This window comes from Lissotriton helveticus, chromosome 1_1, assembly GCF_964261635.1.
Source record: "Lissotriton helveticus chromosome 1_1, aLisHel1.1, whole genome shotgun sequence".
Taxonomy (NCBI): Eukaryota; Metazoa; Chordata; class Amphibia; order Caudata; family Salamandridae; genus Lissotriton; species Lissotriton helveticus.
The window spans coordinates 1,674,568,176-1,674,586,154 of record NC_136057.1 but is presented as its reverse complement, the minus strand read 5'-3'; positions in this window follow the sequence as shown (position 1 = coordinate 1,674,586,154).

The following is a 17,979-nucleotide window of genomic DNA, read 5'->3' as shown; positions in this document are numbered from 1 at the left end:
GCTGGCCCATGAGGTCCACAATTTGACCTATGCGTGTGTCAATGGACCGCAACAGATGGCTGCTCTCTTGCGAGTCTTGGTGGGCCCGATCGGACTGTGCCTGCGACCGCTCATAGGAGGCATGGACTCTGGCAATGGCTTCCAGGGTTTCTGCGCCAGGATGGGGTGGGTGTCCTTCCCCACCTCGCCGGACAACTGCACTCCTGGTTGTGAGCTGTGCCCTCACCTGTGTCCTCTCACGTCCACTCTCCCTGCTTGCCTGGGATGTCGATGGCCCATCATCGGTCGATGGGTCAGGCAAGGTGGCACAGGCAGGAGTGGTGGTGGTGGTGGTGGTGGTGGCTGCACAGCTCACAATGGCAGGTGTTGGTGTAGTGACACAGGCCAAGGTGGTGGAGGCAGGGATGTCCTGGGAGCCTGATGGCCCTGGGAGTCTGCTTGGGCCCGCATCGTCCTCTGCACCCGAGCTGGCAATGGGATCGTCCCCAGAGAGTCCGTGCTGTGAGGGGGGCGACTGGTGCTGGCGGTTGCTGCTTTCGCCGGTCAAGTTGCGATCACCTGAGGGACAAGATTTTCATGATCAATGCTGTGGACATGACATGTTTTTGGTACCAACATTAAAATTCACTATGTAATCAGGAAATGGTTGTTGTTGTCATCATGTTGTTGTGGTTGACAGTACAGGCCTATGTGATTTCGTGGAGGTGGGAAGGCAATACTTGGATATGTGTGGTCCTGTCCTGCTATTGGATGTTCCCCCTGTGAAGATGTCTATCTACCTATCAGTTTGCAAGAGGAGATGCAGTGGTCAGCAAATGGTGTGATGACTCAATCTTGCTCTGGGATGAGACATGGGGGCCTGTTGGGAGTTGTAGTGCTGGTCTCTCACACACCTCACCCACCATCACCCTCCCTGTGGACATGGGGGCCTGTTGGGAGTTGTAGTGCTGGTCTCTCACACACCCCACACACCACCACCTTTCCTGTGGACATGGGGGCCTGTTGGGAGTTGTAGTGCTGGTCTCTCACACCCCCCACCCACCACCACCCTCCCTGTGGACATGGGGGCCTGTTGGGAGTTATAGTGCTGGTCTCTCACACACCCCACCCACCGCCACCCTCCCTGTGGACGTGAGGGCCTGTTGGGAGTTGTAGTGCTGGCCTCTCACACACCCCACCCACCTCTCACACACACCCCACCACCCTCCCTGTGGAGATGGGGGCCTGTTGGGAGTTGTAGTGCTGGTCTCTCACACACCCCTCCCACCACCACCCTCCCTGTGGACATGGGGGCCTGTTGGGAGTTGTAGTGCTGGTCTATCACACACCCCACCCACCACCACCCTCCCTGTGGACATGGGGGCCTGTTGGGAGTTGTAGTGCTGGTCTCTCACACACCCCACCCACCTCTCACACACACCCCACCACCCTCCCTGTGGACATGGGGGCCTGTTAGGAGTTGTAGTGCTCGTCTCTCACACACCCCACCCTCCACCACCCTCCCTGTGGACATGGGGGCCTGTTGGGAGTTGTAGTGCTGGTCTATCACACACCCCACCCACCACCACCCTCCCTGTGGACATGGGGGCCTGTTGGGAGTTGTAGTGCTGGTCTCTCACACACCCCACCCACCTCTCACACACACCCCACCACTCTCCCTGTGGACATGGGGGCCTGTTGGGAGTTGTAGTGCTGGTCTCTCACACCCCCCACCCACCACCACCCTCCCTGTGGACATGGGGGCCTGTTGGGAGTTGTAGTGCTGGGCTATCACACACCCCACACACCACCACCCTCCCTGTGGACATGGGGGCCTGTTGGGAGTTGTAGTGCTGGTCTACCACACACCCCACCCACCATCACCCTCCCTGTGGACATGGGGGCCTGTTGGGAGTTGTAGTGCTGGTCTCTCACACACCCCACCCACCTCTCACACACACCCCACCACCCTCCCTGTGGACATGGGGGCCTGTTGGGAGTTGTAGTGCTGGTCTCTCACACCCCCCACCCACCACCACCCTCCCTGTGGACATGGGGGCCTGTTGGGAGTTGTAGTGCTGGTCTATCACACACCCCACCCACCACCACCCTCTCTGTGGACATGGGGGCCTGTTGGGAGTTGTAGTGCTGGTCTATCACACACCCCAACCACCACCACCCTCCCTGTGGACATGGGGGCCTGTTGGGAGTTGTGGTGCTGGCTGCTTTGACAACATGCAAGGCTGGAAACGTAGGAGGCAACATTTGTGTTTGGTCATGGTGGGTGCATTTGAGCCCAGGACTTCACATTTGGGTGACTATGTGGCCCACATGCATGGATTGAAGCCTGAGAGATGTGTCTTGTCAGTTGTGCAAGGCAGACCATATCAGTGTGATAGTGGTGATTGGTTTGTACTTACCAGCCTCTAGTCCCTCTTCGACTCCTTCCAGGCTCTCAGGGTGCAGTATGCCCAGCAACTTCTCCTCCCATTCTGCATATGGTATGGGCTCCGGGGGAGTGCCGCCGCCAGTGTGGTGTGCCTGCAGATGGTTCTTTGCCCTGATGCCTTTCACCCTTATCTTGAGGTCGTGCCACCGCCTCTGGATGTCATGTTTGGTGCGTGGCACGGTCCCTGACGCATTCACTCTGGTCACTATCCTGTCCCACATGTTGTTTTTGGTTGCCACGGTGGTCTGCTGTACTAGGGTACCGAAGAGATGTGGTTCGACACGGATGATTTCATCCACCATGACCTTCAACTCACTGTCTGTGAACTTGGGATTTTACTTTGGTGCCATGGTGTGTGATGTGCAAGGTGTTGGTGGGGTGGGGTGGGATGTGCAGGTGTGTGGTGTGTAGGGATGGTGTGGTGGGTGTTTGTGTGGTGGGTGTGTTTGTGTGCAGGTTGTATGTGTGTTTGTGTGTGTCTGCTGTTCGTGGTATTCAGCCTCTTGCTTGCAGCTATGCTGTGATGCAAAGGATTGTGGTTGTGGTAGGGATCCATGTTATACTCTGTGTGGTGGTTGTGTCCCAATGGTTGTTGCCAGTCAGGTGTTCTGTGGGTGTGTTGACTTGGGTGCATTTTTCGGTGCTTGGGGGGGTGTCATTGGGGTGTGTAGTTGCTGTGGGTGGGTGTTTCAGGTGGGTGGGTGTCCTGTTTAGTGTGTTTTCTATAAACTTCCGTCTGCCATTTTGTAATCGGTTTGACGGAAGGGATGGTGTTCGTGTGGTCCTTCCACAGTCATGCTCCGTTTGTCGATGCATTGTTTCCGCTGCGGTCGAGGAAGGAGGTGAGTTCCGTTGGACTGGCGGCGTTATCCTAATCGCGAGGCCGGAGCCTCCGCAGGTATGGCGGCGGCTGTGCCTGTTCCCGCGGTCATGTTCGTCCGCGGCGGAGGGTGTTTCTTTGGTACCGTCCGCTAGCGGCGGTCTTTGGTGTGCTCCGTCCGTTGCGGACGGTGTTTGATGTGATCCGTCCGCCGCGGTCGGAGTTTCTTGACATTATTATCCTAATCGCACCGGCGGTTTATCCGTGGAGTGGTCAGGAGTATTTTTGCTGCCACCATGGCGGACGGAACCCGTTTCCGTCCGCCATCCTAATAGGCCCCTATGTTTGAAGTAGGCCCTGCATATAACTTGGCATTTGATAAATTAATTATAATATCTGGCACAGGATCCCTCATACGACGTGCAGTCACATTACGATATAAAATTCTGTCACTCTGAGCAGCACATCTGAGAGATTCTCTTTTAAGTGATTTGCATGATCAAATCCTTGCATTCAGACATTATTTTTGATTTTCTTGTATTAATTGTAATGCATGGACTGAGAAAATGTTGCTGAAGTGTTTCAAGAAAGTAATTTAAAGTGAGCAATTTGAAAAATGTACAGTTTATAGAGGCACTTGTTGCCACGTCATTTCTGATCTGAGTCAGGCAATCCACAAATGTACAAAGACATTAAGATGGCCTTTTAAACTGTTAACTGTTCTGTAGGCCTGGAGAAAGTCCTACTGCTGGAGCGTTGAAGGAGGTTCGCAGCAGGATCATGAACAGAGTACTGCACTAGCCTGGAAAATGAGCAATCAGGGATCCAGAACGCTATAGGACTGAGCGCTGCAGCTGCTTACCGGGATGGGGTACACATTAGCCTTGGACGGAGGGCAGTCTAAAGCAGGCTGGAGGAGAGGTGGTTGCATCACTTTAATCGATGGTTGGGAAATGCCGTCAGCTGCCATTGAGTGCTGGGGTGGAAGCATAGGGCTTCTGGTGGCAGAATGGCTGCACCTTATTTATTGATTGTTTTGAACGTTCTACAGCAACAGAGCTCTCACTCTTCTCTATTCTACATGTAGGTGACGAATCCATTCCATATTTTTTATTTGCATTATTGGTAGCTGTAGCCTTTTTTAGGCCTCGGACCGGAAGGCTGGCTTGCCAGCTTCCGGGAAGAGATTTAATGTTTTTGAGATGGGTGCTTGAACCCGCCTCTCTCCTCCACCTCTCCTCCATTGGCTGGCTTCCTAAACGGAGGCCAGCCATTGGAGGAGAAGGGAGTTACTCCAAACAAGCCCCGTCTCTTTCGGATTCGGGGGCGTGTTTTTGGCGTTCTTTCGCCCTGTGACCTCACCCGTCACTCAGAACGCCTAAACACGCCCCCGAATCCGAAAATTTCAGAACCTTGCGGCCGCCATTGTTGGCCAGAAGAACCTCGCTGCCACAGGTAACTTTTCTTCTGCCCCAATTGTTCCGTGATTGTGCCGTTTTTATTCAGCTCCCTCCGAACGTGCAACTTCAGCTCCCTCCGAACGTGCAACGCCGGACAACAGCCTAAAGCCGTCCGCACCGAACCAACATCAAGAGCCAAGGTATTGTGCGCTGTGAACGGATGCGCAGCATTTTGCTGTGTCTCTGAGGCTGGTACGCCTCATAGTGCGCTTTGGAAACTGTTTGCCGCTTACGCCTGTTCGCTGGAGGCTGGTACGCCTCCCGCTTCACTGTAATGCCTCGTGGAACGCTTCGCATTCAGTGCGCAATGTACTGTGTTTCCTGGAGGCTGGTACGCCTCCCCGTGCGCCTAGAATCGGGTGCCAGCGTACGCCTGTGCATCAGAGGCTGGTACGCCTCCCAGTACGCCTCCCCGTGCGCCTAGAATCGGGTGCCAGCGTACGCCTGCTCATCGGAGGCTAGTACGCCTCGCAATCTACTTGGAGCCTGTGCGCCCCGTACCGTGGCTCTCCTGATGCTGGTACGCCTCGTACTCCTGAGCTCACCGTGTTCGCATCGTATGCCGCCTCACGCGAGATGCGTGAGGTTTAGTAGGGCCCCTTCTTTGAAGCCGTACGGAGCGTACAAGAGCGCTACAAAGCCTACCAACCCCAGGGAACTGCTGAGAAACGCACAACCTTACCTTTTAGGAACTTAAGTTGCTTAACAAGAACTGTGGCACCCCTTTTTAGGTTTCGTAACCTGGCGAGGGGCGAAGCCACTCCCAGATCGAAATCTGTTGTTTCTAATAGTGAGGTTAGGACAGCCTCTGTTTCCAATTGGCTAGCTCCATAAATGGAGGCTAGCCATTGGGATGCAGAGGCTGTCAATCGCGTTTTCTCTCGAAAACGCGATTCGGGGGCGTTTCTGGTGCTTTTTTTAAGCCCCGCCCCTTTGTCCCGGGCCGCGCTGCCATTGGCTGCCGGCCCGGGACACCCCCGTGATGTCATTCCCCGGGCCGCCCTGTGATTGGCTGGCCGGCCCGGGACCTGACTTGTTGCCGTCTGGAGCTTATCTGCGTTCCGAGAGGGGAAAAAACAACAACAGGAGGATTTGTCGTTGGCCAGGCTTGTTGGTTTATATTATCATTTACTGTATCGTACATAGTTAATGAATGTGTTGAATTGCCTTAACAACATTTCATGTATATCACATTACTCTGCAAAACACTTAGGTTACTATTTTATGCACATGCGATTTTTGTAGTTACATTTGGCTTTAATTCACGGGTTTCCATTCCTTTTGTTCACATCATTTTTGTGAACTCATTTCACCCAACACACGCCCAAGATGGTTGCCAGGGACATTTGCCCATCGTTTGTTTCTATTACCCTTTGATTTAACACGCATGCGTCGCGTCCGCCGTTACATCTGCGATTCCCAGGACACCAACAACGGGTTTTTCACTAGCCCGAACCCGCTCTATAATACCCGGCGAGATTCTGTTTGAGCACTACACGGTCGACGATTTAACTCTGCTCCATCACGGACAGACCACGATCTATCCGATGGCACATGCTTTTTCGCTTCAACTTCGCCTAATTCGAACACGATCACTGGGCTGATTAAGGATGAGGTTTCCTTGTAAAACGCATGTCTATATGTTCATGATGCACCCCGCAGTTTAATCCCGATAACAGTTTAGAAAGACGTCCTTTCCCCCTCGCAGCGGCCATCACGGTTGGGTGTTGTACTGGTGCTGTCACTGGCAGCGCTGCAGGGGCCATGTGTGGCGCAAGCTGCAGTGGGCCCTGACTCTGACCCTTGGAACTTATTCATCTATTTATTGTTTTATTTGAAAATTCAGCACTACAGACCCGGAGAGGCCAGGGGACATGTGGGGCTTTCATGCTAGGCGGTGCCTTTAAACGGGTCTTCTGTCCGAGTCGTGTATTACAAACCCTGCTCTGTGTGACCATAATGACTCATAATGACTCTGCCCCAGCCCTGCCAGCCTCTCACAGCCCTGCCAGCCTCTCGCAGCCCTGCCAACCTCTCGCAGCCCTGCCAGTCTCTCACAGCCCTGCCAGCCTCTCGCCGTAGCTCTGACTTTAAGTTTCAAGCCCTGATATCATTTTGATGAAACAAATGTAACATGCCCTTGATACGGGCATTTACATGATGTGTTAGTTACAGAAAGCCGATATTTGGACGTTAAATGCCTCACATTCTTTGTCAGTTCGGCTGTTAAAATGTTGCCTCAAAAGCAATCTTTAGCGCCCCCTTCCCTCAAATCTGAAGAAAGCCCCACTCACCCCACAGTGCCCTGGAGCGTGGACCCTTTAACACAAGCCACTGTTTACTATGAGTGGGAACTCCAGAGAGTGTCACAAAAAATACAAAATACAAAAAATACAAACAAAGCCTCCAATCATTAATAGAAAGGAGGAAACACATCCCCACGGCTCACAGTGACAGGAGTCTCACGGGGGATTAGATACAAGAAACGCAGATAGCAGTAATAGTCTAGATTCAAACCCCCGCCACAATAATCGCGATTCTTCCCTTGGAAACTGCAGGAGCGCGGAGGGATGTTTGAGACAGAGACGAATCCTGACCAACATGCCACATACAGTGGGGACAAGTGTGCAGTTCTAATACAGTGCGTACAATACATCAGTGTACTCAGCTTCAGGCGTAATTCAGACTATAACAACATCGAAAATGCGGATCTTATTACCCTTGGAATCTACATATTGTGTGCTATTTTTCCCTAATAATCCATATTCAGTATGCCCAAAGCGAAAAACTGAATGGTAATCCACTCTAAAACATGTTTAAAAATAGTTTTTAAAAGAAAATATTTTAGAGCATGCTGATCCGGTGACACTCACATCTCTAGAGAGGGAGGTCGGTGACACTCAGATCTCGAGATGTTTACAATGCAACGGTTTCGCCTTTGGAAAAGTTTGAGCTATTGGCATTGTAAATGACAAAATTTGTATTTATGTGTTGGTTTTGAAAACAGATAAATAAATGGCATTGTCATTTACATTGCCAATAGCTCTAACTTTTCCAAAGGCGAAACCGTTGCATTGTAAATGCTTGTTTTTAAAGTATTGACACTGTAACAAGTAACTGGAATCGTTTTGATTTACAAAGTCTGTATGTGGAACTGACCTGCCCGTCAGATTAAGGAGCAGGTACGTTTTGTTTCTCAGCCTCCAAATGTTGTGCATTTGTCTCTGGCAGGACTGGAGTGCATGTGTATGCCTGTGTGAATGTCTGTGTGTGTGTGTGTGTTGTGTGTGTGTGTGTCCAAGTTCTGATGGATGGGAGTCGAACCGCCGTACGTATGAGCTGCTGGGATGTGATATGTTAAAGGATGGTTTCCCTGAGAGTTTAGTCTGCGGGTGGTAGCCCTTACGGTCGAAGGTGGCAATGCTGTCTCTTGGTATGATCGCGTGGTGGTGGGGGGGGCGTGGAGTGTGCTCTGCAGTGGCTGGAGGGGAGGGGCTGCATTCCTATACACTCAGCTGTGCAGCTGCATTCCAGAACTCTGCAGGCCGTTAGTTGGGGGGGTACGACGAACGCCCTCAGCCCCCAACCCCTCCCCTCGCCCAAAGACACCTTTCCTCATTCAAGAGGCGGCGACGCCCCTGCTCCGTTGCCTCCGACCTCCAGCCCTTTACCCTGTGTTTTGAGCAGACACCCACACCTCTGAAGGACACTCCCTCCTTTCTACCAGGAGACGCCTTGCAGCATTCTTGTTCCTTGTTTTATTAATGCTACCGGTAAACCCAAATAGCAAAGAGTGGGATGCCACAAAATCACGGCACCTATAGGTTAAAAAACTTCAAACGCATGAACTAGCGTCCCCATCCCTACCCTCTTATAGCTGCTGACACCTCTGTCCCAGGAATGAATTAAGTTTGCAATCTGTGGTTATGATGATACCAGCTTTTTTATTGGGAAATCAGTAATTAAGTGTGCGGCGCCAATGTGCTTGCAGGCTGTGCTTTTGATACTGACAGCTCCCCGGGCAGCAGACAGCAGGCAAGGGAGGCATGCAGGGGAGATCGAGGCAGCTTTGATAGTGCACACCGGCTGACCTCGGGTACGCTGCTCTCTTCAGGAAAGTCTGAAAAGTCTTCAGGCAGCTTTGCCCATCTCCCATCATACACTGGCCTCCCCCTCTGCTCTGTTTTGATGACTCACAGCGGCTTACCTTACACAGCTCCAGATGAAAGTTGCTTGATGCAGGGGCCTTTAGGGCAATGCAGGCATGCAAAGGAGCACACTGTGTACCCCGTGACATTTAATTGGGAACTTTTTGCGATATTTACACTATGTCATCATTTGTGCTCATGGTCTGAGCAGTCAACAGCGTGAGTAGTGAGTGCCAAAATGTTTCTTAGACTATCCAGAAACTGTAAAATGTGTGACAAGCATAAACCCTGGCCAAATCACAACTTCACGCTACTGACCCACGAGCCCCTGAGTAACACTGGTTATCATGAACCACTATGTTCTGCTAATGTTGTGCAATTACCACACAAATCACGTAATGCTGTTTTACCAGAACCATGTTGACAGAGATGTGTCAATGCCACATAAACAGTGGTGTGAAAACGCAATGTAATTTACCACCCTCCATATAAATGCACCCAACATCATGCAGATAGTATTGCCCATGTAAATAATGCCATTTGAATGCCATGTAAATTATGAGGTGGAATATTAGTATTCCAATACATTATAAATAGCTTTATAATAACGTGTGTAAGGGTTGTTGTCATGTTAAGAATATGCAATACCGGCATCCATGCCCCATTAAAAAACAAAATGCTGTACAATTCTTAACTTTATAATTGCTCTCTACTTTTTTCTCGCACTCTTTCTTATCTCTCTTTCCCGTCTACCTGCCCCTTCACTCTCTCCCCACCTGCCCTCTTCACTTTTCCTGTCTGCCTTCCATTCCCCTTCCCTCTAGAGAATCCTTAAAACTGCTGAAGTTTACTTTGTATGGCATGTATTTTCTTTCCTTATCATTTCTTGGGATCCCTGACAGTGGTTGAGTACAAACTCATAGATAAAGGCACATTTCATGTCTGCAGGGTAGGGTTTCGCCTAAAAAGGTTAGGTTAATCTCAATATGTGAACCATGATTAGTGAAAACAATGAATAGATCTTTGAGCACTCACCCAGCCCCCTCTAAACGTAGTGGTGTAACACAGGCCCCCACAGGCCCTGTGGTGCTGCGGCCCGCAAGCTGCAGGGGGCCCACTCAGCACAATACTCTGGCCTGTGAGCTCTGGTGTGCACACAACATAAAAGAAAATAGCTACTAGCTTTTTTTAAACATGCTTTTATTGGTTTTATTCATGTAATCATTACAATCGAGCATAGCATTATTATAGGTTTCAGGAATCATCAACATAATACACAGTTGGTCTTCCAATCTTACATTCAGTGACATATGACTTTTCCATTGTACTTGCTATAGTCAAACAGTTTGTGTATGTTTAATTACGACCATTTTTATCAATTTTGTGTCTCTACATCTTCTTGAGGACTCTGTAATAAGATAATCAAAACTGGAACATCATAAACTTCCCCAACGCCCCATTATCCCACCCCCTTCCCACCAATCGCCTCACTCCTGTACTTATCAACATAGGGTTCCGTTGTGCATATTCCTTTGGGTCTTCATGTCTTAAATACTTTTAGATCTTGATTCCTTATTGGGGAGTGTTGTAGAGGGGGACTGCACCACACTGCATGGACTCAGTGACTCGTAGAAGATGGGCCAACACTCATTAGGGCCCTTAATGGTCTGACAGATCTTTAGCCGTCAGTGTTTCCAACTTCTGGTCCCAAATCCATGGAAATGGGAGTTTTGCCATCCCTGCGTAATTCCTCTCTTCTAATGATGGAGCTTTCTGCCTCTCCCTATCTGGCCATCTCTTTGTGCCATGGGTGTAATGGGGCGGAAGAGCCGATTTCCACATCATTGTAATAGCTCGTTTCGCTATGAGGATAGCCATATCTGCAAATTTATACTGTTTCTCTGTTTTTTCAGGTGAGGGTGTAGACCTAGTATACAGCTATCTGCTGTGTCCCAGACAGAAGTGCCTGTCGTATTCTGAATTACATCCCGTACCATTGACCGGTATCGCCTCAACCATGGAAAGTTCCATAACATGTGTAGAATATCAGCATCCACCACCTTACTTCTCGGACAACTGACTTGTGTGTCTGGATATAAACAGTTGAGGCCGTGTGGGGTAAGGTAGACCCTATGAAGAATCATGCATTTGATATATTTAAATTTGGCATTTAGGGACACCTATTTTGGGGAACTCTAGTGCATACGCCCATTCTTTATCCGTCATTTTTTTACTGAGGTCTCTCGCCCACCAAGGAGGCCCCAGCATGCATTCTAACGCCCCTATAGAACCAGTGGGTTAGGTATCGTCCCTCACCAATCTTATAACTTGCTTGCACCAGGTCATTTGTGGGGGGTTCGTTCCCATTCAGGGACCAGTGTTTCTTTACATAATGAGCAATGGTAGCATGTATCATAAATAATGTGTGGGGAACTCCGTGAGTATGGATGAAGTTGACGTGGTCGGCTAGTGTGCCATCTATGAACAAGGCTCCCACCGTTCTCACCCCCCTTGTGTCCATTTTACAATCCTATGTTTTGTAATTGGCCCCACTGTAGTAGGTATACCAAGTAATGGAAAATCAGGAGTGTATGGGATTGTTTATTTGGTGTATTTCAATGTACCTTTCCAATATAGGATGGCTGTTTTGAGCAACAAGGCTATTTTAGAGACAGGCAAAAGCAGTCTGTGCTTGCTCCCCTGCCCCCTGGCTGTGCTTGCTCCCCTGCCCCCTGGCTGTGCTTGCTTCCCTGCCCCCTGGCTGTGCTTGCTTCCCTGCCCCCTCGCCGTGCTTGCTCTCCTGTGTGTGTGTGTGGCTCTGGGTGTGTGTGTGTGGCTCTGGGTGTGTGTGTGTGGCTCTGGATGTGTGTGGCTCTGGGTGTGTGTGGGTCTGGGTGTTTGTGGCTCTGGGTGTGTGTGTGTGGCTCTGGGTGTGTGTGTGTGTGTGTGTGTGTGTGTGGCTCTGGGTGTGTGTGTGTGGCTCTGGGTGTGTGTGTTTGTGTGGCTCTGTGTGTGTGTGTGGCTCTGGGTGTGTGTGTGTGTGGCTCTGGGTGTGTGTGTGGCTCTGGGTGTGTGTGTGTGTGTGGCTCTGGGTGTGTGTGTGTGTGTGTGGCTCTGGGTGTGTGTGTGTGGCTCTGGGTCTGTGTGTGTGTGGCTCTGGGTGTGTGTGTGTGTGGCTCTGGGTGTGTGTGTGTGTGTGGCTCTTGGTGTGTGTGTGTGGCTCTTGGTGTGTGTGTGTGGCTCTGGGTGTGTGTGTGTGGCTCTGGGTGTGTGTGTGTGTGTGTGTGGCTCTGTATGTGTGTGGGTGGCTTTGTGTGTGTGTAAATGCAATAGGTCATGCATTCGCGAGCGATTAGCCTATTTGCATTGCAAATGACAATGCCATTTATTTAACGATTAAGCTATTGGCAATGTAAATGACAATGCCATTTATTTAAGATTTAAAAAAAAAAAATGTCATGAGCAATGCCAATAGCTCTACCTTTAATAATGCCGAGACCATTGCATTGTAAAGGCTTGTTTTATGTTATTATAAATTCAGGACTCCATGTAGGCCAATGCAAAGAAAAACCCTGCCATGGACGAGATTATTACAAGTGCAGTTGATAAACCTGACAACTTTAGTGTAGTGAGTTATCTCCATGTCAACCTCTCTCGTGTCATTTTACAGCTGGGTAAGGTGCAAGGATTCACTGAAGCTATCCCAGTCCTTGAATATAATTGCACGTACTATTCAGGGCAATATTTTAAACTACTACAGTAATCGCAGAAAGAACCCAGCGCCTGGATACCCTCACTGGTGATTAGCCGTGCTCTACAAATCCAAGTTGATTGATTGATACAGTTGCTTCTCTGCTTCAGATCTGTAATCAAATTTGAGCAGCCACGCTGGTGTATAAGATGGCTAAGACATAATGTCAAAGCCAATAACTCCTGCAAATGTGAGACCTATTAGCTTTAGCAATGCTTGTTTTGTCTGTCACGTGCATAACACTACAGGGTGACCTCAGCTGTCAATGGCGGATGCCCTTGTTGCATGTGTAGCTATGCATATCTGACTCTTTCTTGTCTTCTTTCAAACAAACCTGGAATCCAATGACAAATAAAAAATGGTTGAAGTGAATAAAAAGCTATGGGAAAGGTGATTCTGAGTAAAAAATGGGTGGGGGCGTGTTGAGGTCAGTAAGTGTGCGGGAAGATCAGCACAGTGCCTAAAAAAGAACAGTAAATTGTGTAACTATTTTGATTGCCTTTCTCTTACAGGTAATTGGATATAAAATATTTGGGCCAGCTACAAACTTAACTGAAGGATAAATGCATTTTTATTGAAGTGAGCTTTGATTGTTGAATCTTTAAATACAACCACAACATGCAAAAAGCTTGTTGTTTTAAATATAAGTCAGAGAATGTTCATTCTCAACTCCCTAAACCAAGGAACATTCACAGACATTCTTAAGACAAGTCAGATCCTTCCCCTGCTAAAGAAACCATCCCTGGACCCAATCAACTTCACCAACTTTCGCCCTAGTATCACCTTTCTAGCCACAGTAAAAACTATAGAGATAGTAGTCACCAGCCAGCTACAGGAGCTCTCATCAGCACGAATCATTTTCTACAGGAATACCAATCTCACTTCAGAACATGCTGCAGCGCTAAGGCAGCCACACTCCTAGTTGTCGACCACACCCTCCTCCTCAATGATAAACACAAAACATGTCTCCTGGTCCTGCTTGACCTCTCTGTAGTTTTCAAATAATCTTCTGGTGACCTTGTTGCAGCTACCTTCTGGCTGACTGACTGTTTCCTGCTTGCACTGGACTGAGAGATAACACAAGGAGGTGAAAGATAGCAAAATGTTATTTAAAAAGAGACAGGAGCAGGGATTTGGGCAGAGGGGCTGCTGTAAGCAGGGGCAGGTGAGACACCCCCCTCCTAAAGAAGAAAAATGAAAAAAGAGCAACACATAGGCAGGAACCCACACATGAAGAAAAACAAATGAGTGGCTGATGTGCTCCTCTAGCTGCCTGTCTCCTGCTTTATTTATTATTACATCTGGGTCGCCGTCTGTCATTCCGAAAGAATAGAAAGTCGCTCTTCAAAACAAAAAGCACAAATAGGGGGGATATTGAGGCAGACATACTACATGGATACTTAGCCAAGACATAAACATAAGAGAGGCAGCAGCCCTACATTAACATGTTCTAAAACTAACACAGTCAACCATCCAGCTCTGGTCAACACATTGAAAACACCCAAGGGATTTTCAGGCACTCTCTTGAAATTGCTCACATCCTACATCACCACTAACACCACCTCATTCAAGTCAGTTGCAAAAGATCATGGAAACTCCCTGTCTCTTGCAGCGGACCCCAGGGTTCCATTCTCTCTCCCATCACATATAATCGCTTCGTTGAATCCCTTGGATTCATTCTTACAGACAGCAGTAACAAGATCCATCAACAGCAGCTGATACCCAGCTCTATGCAAATAGATGATCAACCACAGAGATAGCATTCAGAGGCTCAAATGCTGCTTCAAATTGATCTAATCTTTGATGTCAACTAAAGTCCAGAGGCCAAACCCCGCAAAGACAAAAATTCCTCCTGTTTGCCAATGGTGCCATATTACCCCAGATTCAAGCAGCCGCGGCCCGTGCAGGTAAGAGCGGTGGGGCCGGGTGGTGGGTGGTTTTTGACAGACGACGCCAAGGGAAAATTAAATACATAATTAATTTTTCCTTATTGTCGCCTGTCGAAACCACCCCCCACCCAGCCCCACCGCTCTTACATGCACGGGCCACGGCTGGATTCAAGCCTGGCTCTCCAACTTAAACATATCAAGTTTCATCCGTCCAGCTAACAGACAATATAAAAACTTTGGGATTCACCCTCATCAGAGACTTTTCATTCAAGCAACACATTGCTAGGATGGCCGAGACAGTTTGATTCCAAGTCTCTCCCTTGAGGAAATTGAAGCCTTTTCTCTAGGATGATGACTTCAGAACAACGGGAGTGGACATGAAAAGATGAAGAAGAAAAAAATGGAGAAAAGGAGGGAGAAAGACAAATAAGTGATTTAAATTAAAGAAAATGACAGCTGCAAGTTTCAGTACAGTAATTTTTTACAAATTTTAACAATGAATCCTAGCTTTTTGTACTGAGGAGCTCTGATTTTTAATCCCATACATTAAAATTATTAGGCAGTTGCTAATATCTATAAATTAGTAAAAACTTTTTGATCTTAGAGATACTTCCAATATTGTTTGACCCGACTTCGGTAGGAAGTGGAGTGGGCGATGAATTGTGAGGCAGCACTTTGCTTTTTTCAGTCCTTTTACCTAGGTGGAATCCTCGTCATTGATTGCAAATGGGAAGTGTGTAATAGTACCACACACCTAGCAATGATGAGATTTCCTGATGTTCCTTTTCTTAATAAACAATGTCCTTTTACCATCTTGGTCCTCAGTCTGAATGGTATTTGTACACCAAGTGCACCTCAGAGATGGACAATTTCACTTGAGAGATCAAAATCCCATTCTTGAATCACACAATCAGCAATGGTGAGATGTTACCCTCGGATACAGCATGTCATGACTGATCAGTGTGCCAGTATGGTGGGAATTCCTTGTGCGTAAATCTAGCATCGAAGCAGGGTTTTGAATGTTCTTGAGTGAGTGCACCAGTAAATGTTGATGAATCAACAAATCAATACATTCGAATAAAGGGAAGCACATTAGGCTCAATAATAAAGACAGAATTATTATGTTTTCAAGCCATAAAGATTTAATAAAGTTTAAAGTTATACAGAAGGCAAAATCATCAAGTTAGTGTCAATCAATATATTAATGCATCAGTTAATATGAAGTTTGAATCATCCAAAGTCATAAAGAAGAATTTGAACTAGTGCGGAGTAACCTCAAATGGAAGGGTAGAGGAAGGACAGCTCTCTAATAAAGGGAGTACCCCAAAAACTCCTACTCTACTCTAACTAAGCCTATATCTGTAAGCATTCTGACTTATGATCTATTCTGAACTAGCTTAAATCACACAATTCTAACATTTGCTACACCTACACACAATTAGCATAAAACTATCCAGAAAAGTTAATGTAAAATGATCCAACCACTTAGTCAGTAGCTTCTCAGGACCTTCCTTCCTCTCTGTGTCCTTCAAACCTACATTATCTGTAACAAGATAAGATACATGGACCAGTCTGAACTCTGCAGGTGTTTCCACGAGTATACTACCAATTATAGTATTCCATGATTTTCACAGTGCAAAGAAAACTTTACACACAGGAAAGCAAGCATAAGAACTTTGCGTTTGTTAATTAGGACTTCAGCGTTGCCTAGAAATAAAATGTTCATGTGTCACAAAGAAAGATGGCAACTAGCATTAACCATTTTAAAATGCAAGACTACATCAACTACAGTCAATCTCAATGTGAATAATACACATTTAATAACAATTGCGTGTTTACATGTTAATGTAGGGCTAGTGCAAAAACATTTAATATCAAAACCTTGTTCAGTGTGGTGGCAAGATGGCGACCGCGCGAGTGGACGCGTAAGCTTATCGATCCTGCCGGACCTCACAAGAAAGCTGTCGGAGGAGCAATGACCGCTTAGCCGCTCAAAAGGGAGATGTGCCCTGAAAGATATCACCCCTGAAGATACTTACGTCTCAAAGGATATTTGCCGAGCGCGTTTGTGCTGAAGGCTGCTTCTTTTGTTCGTGGAAGGGAGGCGACGGCCGATGCTGGCAGCTTTCTAGGTGTTCGCGAACGGGTTCACCAGGTGCCGGCGCACTTGGTGGGCGGGTACCGCTGCTGCTACTCGGTTATGGGAGCCTGCAAGTGTTTCCACCTGGGCTTACTCTGCGAGGGAGAATGCCAAAACTACTATGCCGCCGAAGGGAACCCGCGGCAGACCTCGAGGTCAGGAGGCCGAGAACGGCGAGACTGAGACGGAGAAAACTGTTATGGGTTCTATCAGCGCCATAAAAAATCCAGATGTCGAGGCGGTCAAAGGTAAAATAAATGTGGGGGATAATAGAACCATTCCTGCAATCTTTTCAGCTTCCAAAGAAAAACGGTATGGGAAAAAGTTACTTGCAGCTTTGGAAGCTAAACAAGCAGGATTGAATGTCGGTACAGCAGAGATTGAAGGCTCAGCTGCGGAGGGAGTAGATGCTATTGAAGGCAGTGAGCTATTGCAGTAAGATACTATTGTATGTGTTGAGGAAATCGTTCCAACGGCCACCCCGGGCTCGGAGGATGGTGGATGTTTGAATAATTGGAGCACTCTTCAGAAAGCGCAGGACCCTAGTGTTGTGGATATACCTACAAATGATGTGATACAAGGTGCTAACCTTCAGACTTTACAGGTACAACAAGGGGAAGGGCAAGCACAGGCGCAAACACAGGCACATACATTGGATGGTGAATCTGGGGATTTTTTTCGCTCTCAGAACATTCCACTTCTTCTTGTGAAGATTTAGTACTGCAGTACTCTAGGCAGATGAATATGGCTGATGATAGTGCCCACAGCAGCATCGGCTTGGAGGATTCTGGGGATTTTATGGATAGTAGCCCTCACACAGTGCGGAAAAAGGGCGAGTCAGTTACTGATAAGGGGGGTGCAGAAACGGATCAACTATATTCCTTTAATAAAGGGCAAAAAGAGTATACTGATGAGGATATCACTGTCAGGTCCGAGAGTCCTCAGGATCGTACGATGCTAAATTGGTTTCCACCTCTCGACAGCCCCTAGGTCTGAGTGATATCACAGACACGAAGGAGTGGTCAAGCGAGGGAAGGAAAGGAAGGGGACAGCGGGGAGGGAGATCTGCAACGAGAACAAGACTGTTTGAGACAAAACATACACTATATATACATAGACGTATAAGAACAGGCTAATTGCACACATATCACAGTATTATCTCATGTATGAATCATAATACCTGTAAAGGAAAAAATGTTCAACATTGCCTGGCAATCTGACATCCTGTAGAGTGTATCGACAAGCCTATAAAAATAACAGGCGGTTAGAGAACCCACTCTACATTTGCTTGAACACATAAATGGTATTCTCATCTGAACGTACCATAGATTAGCATGGAACAC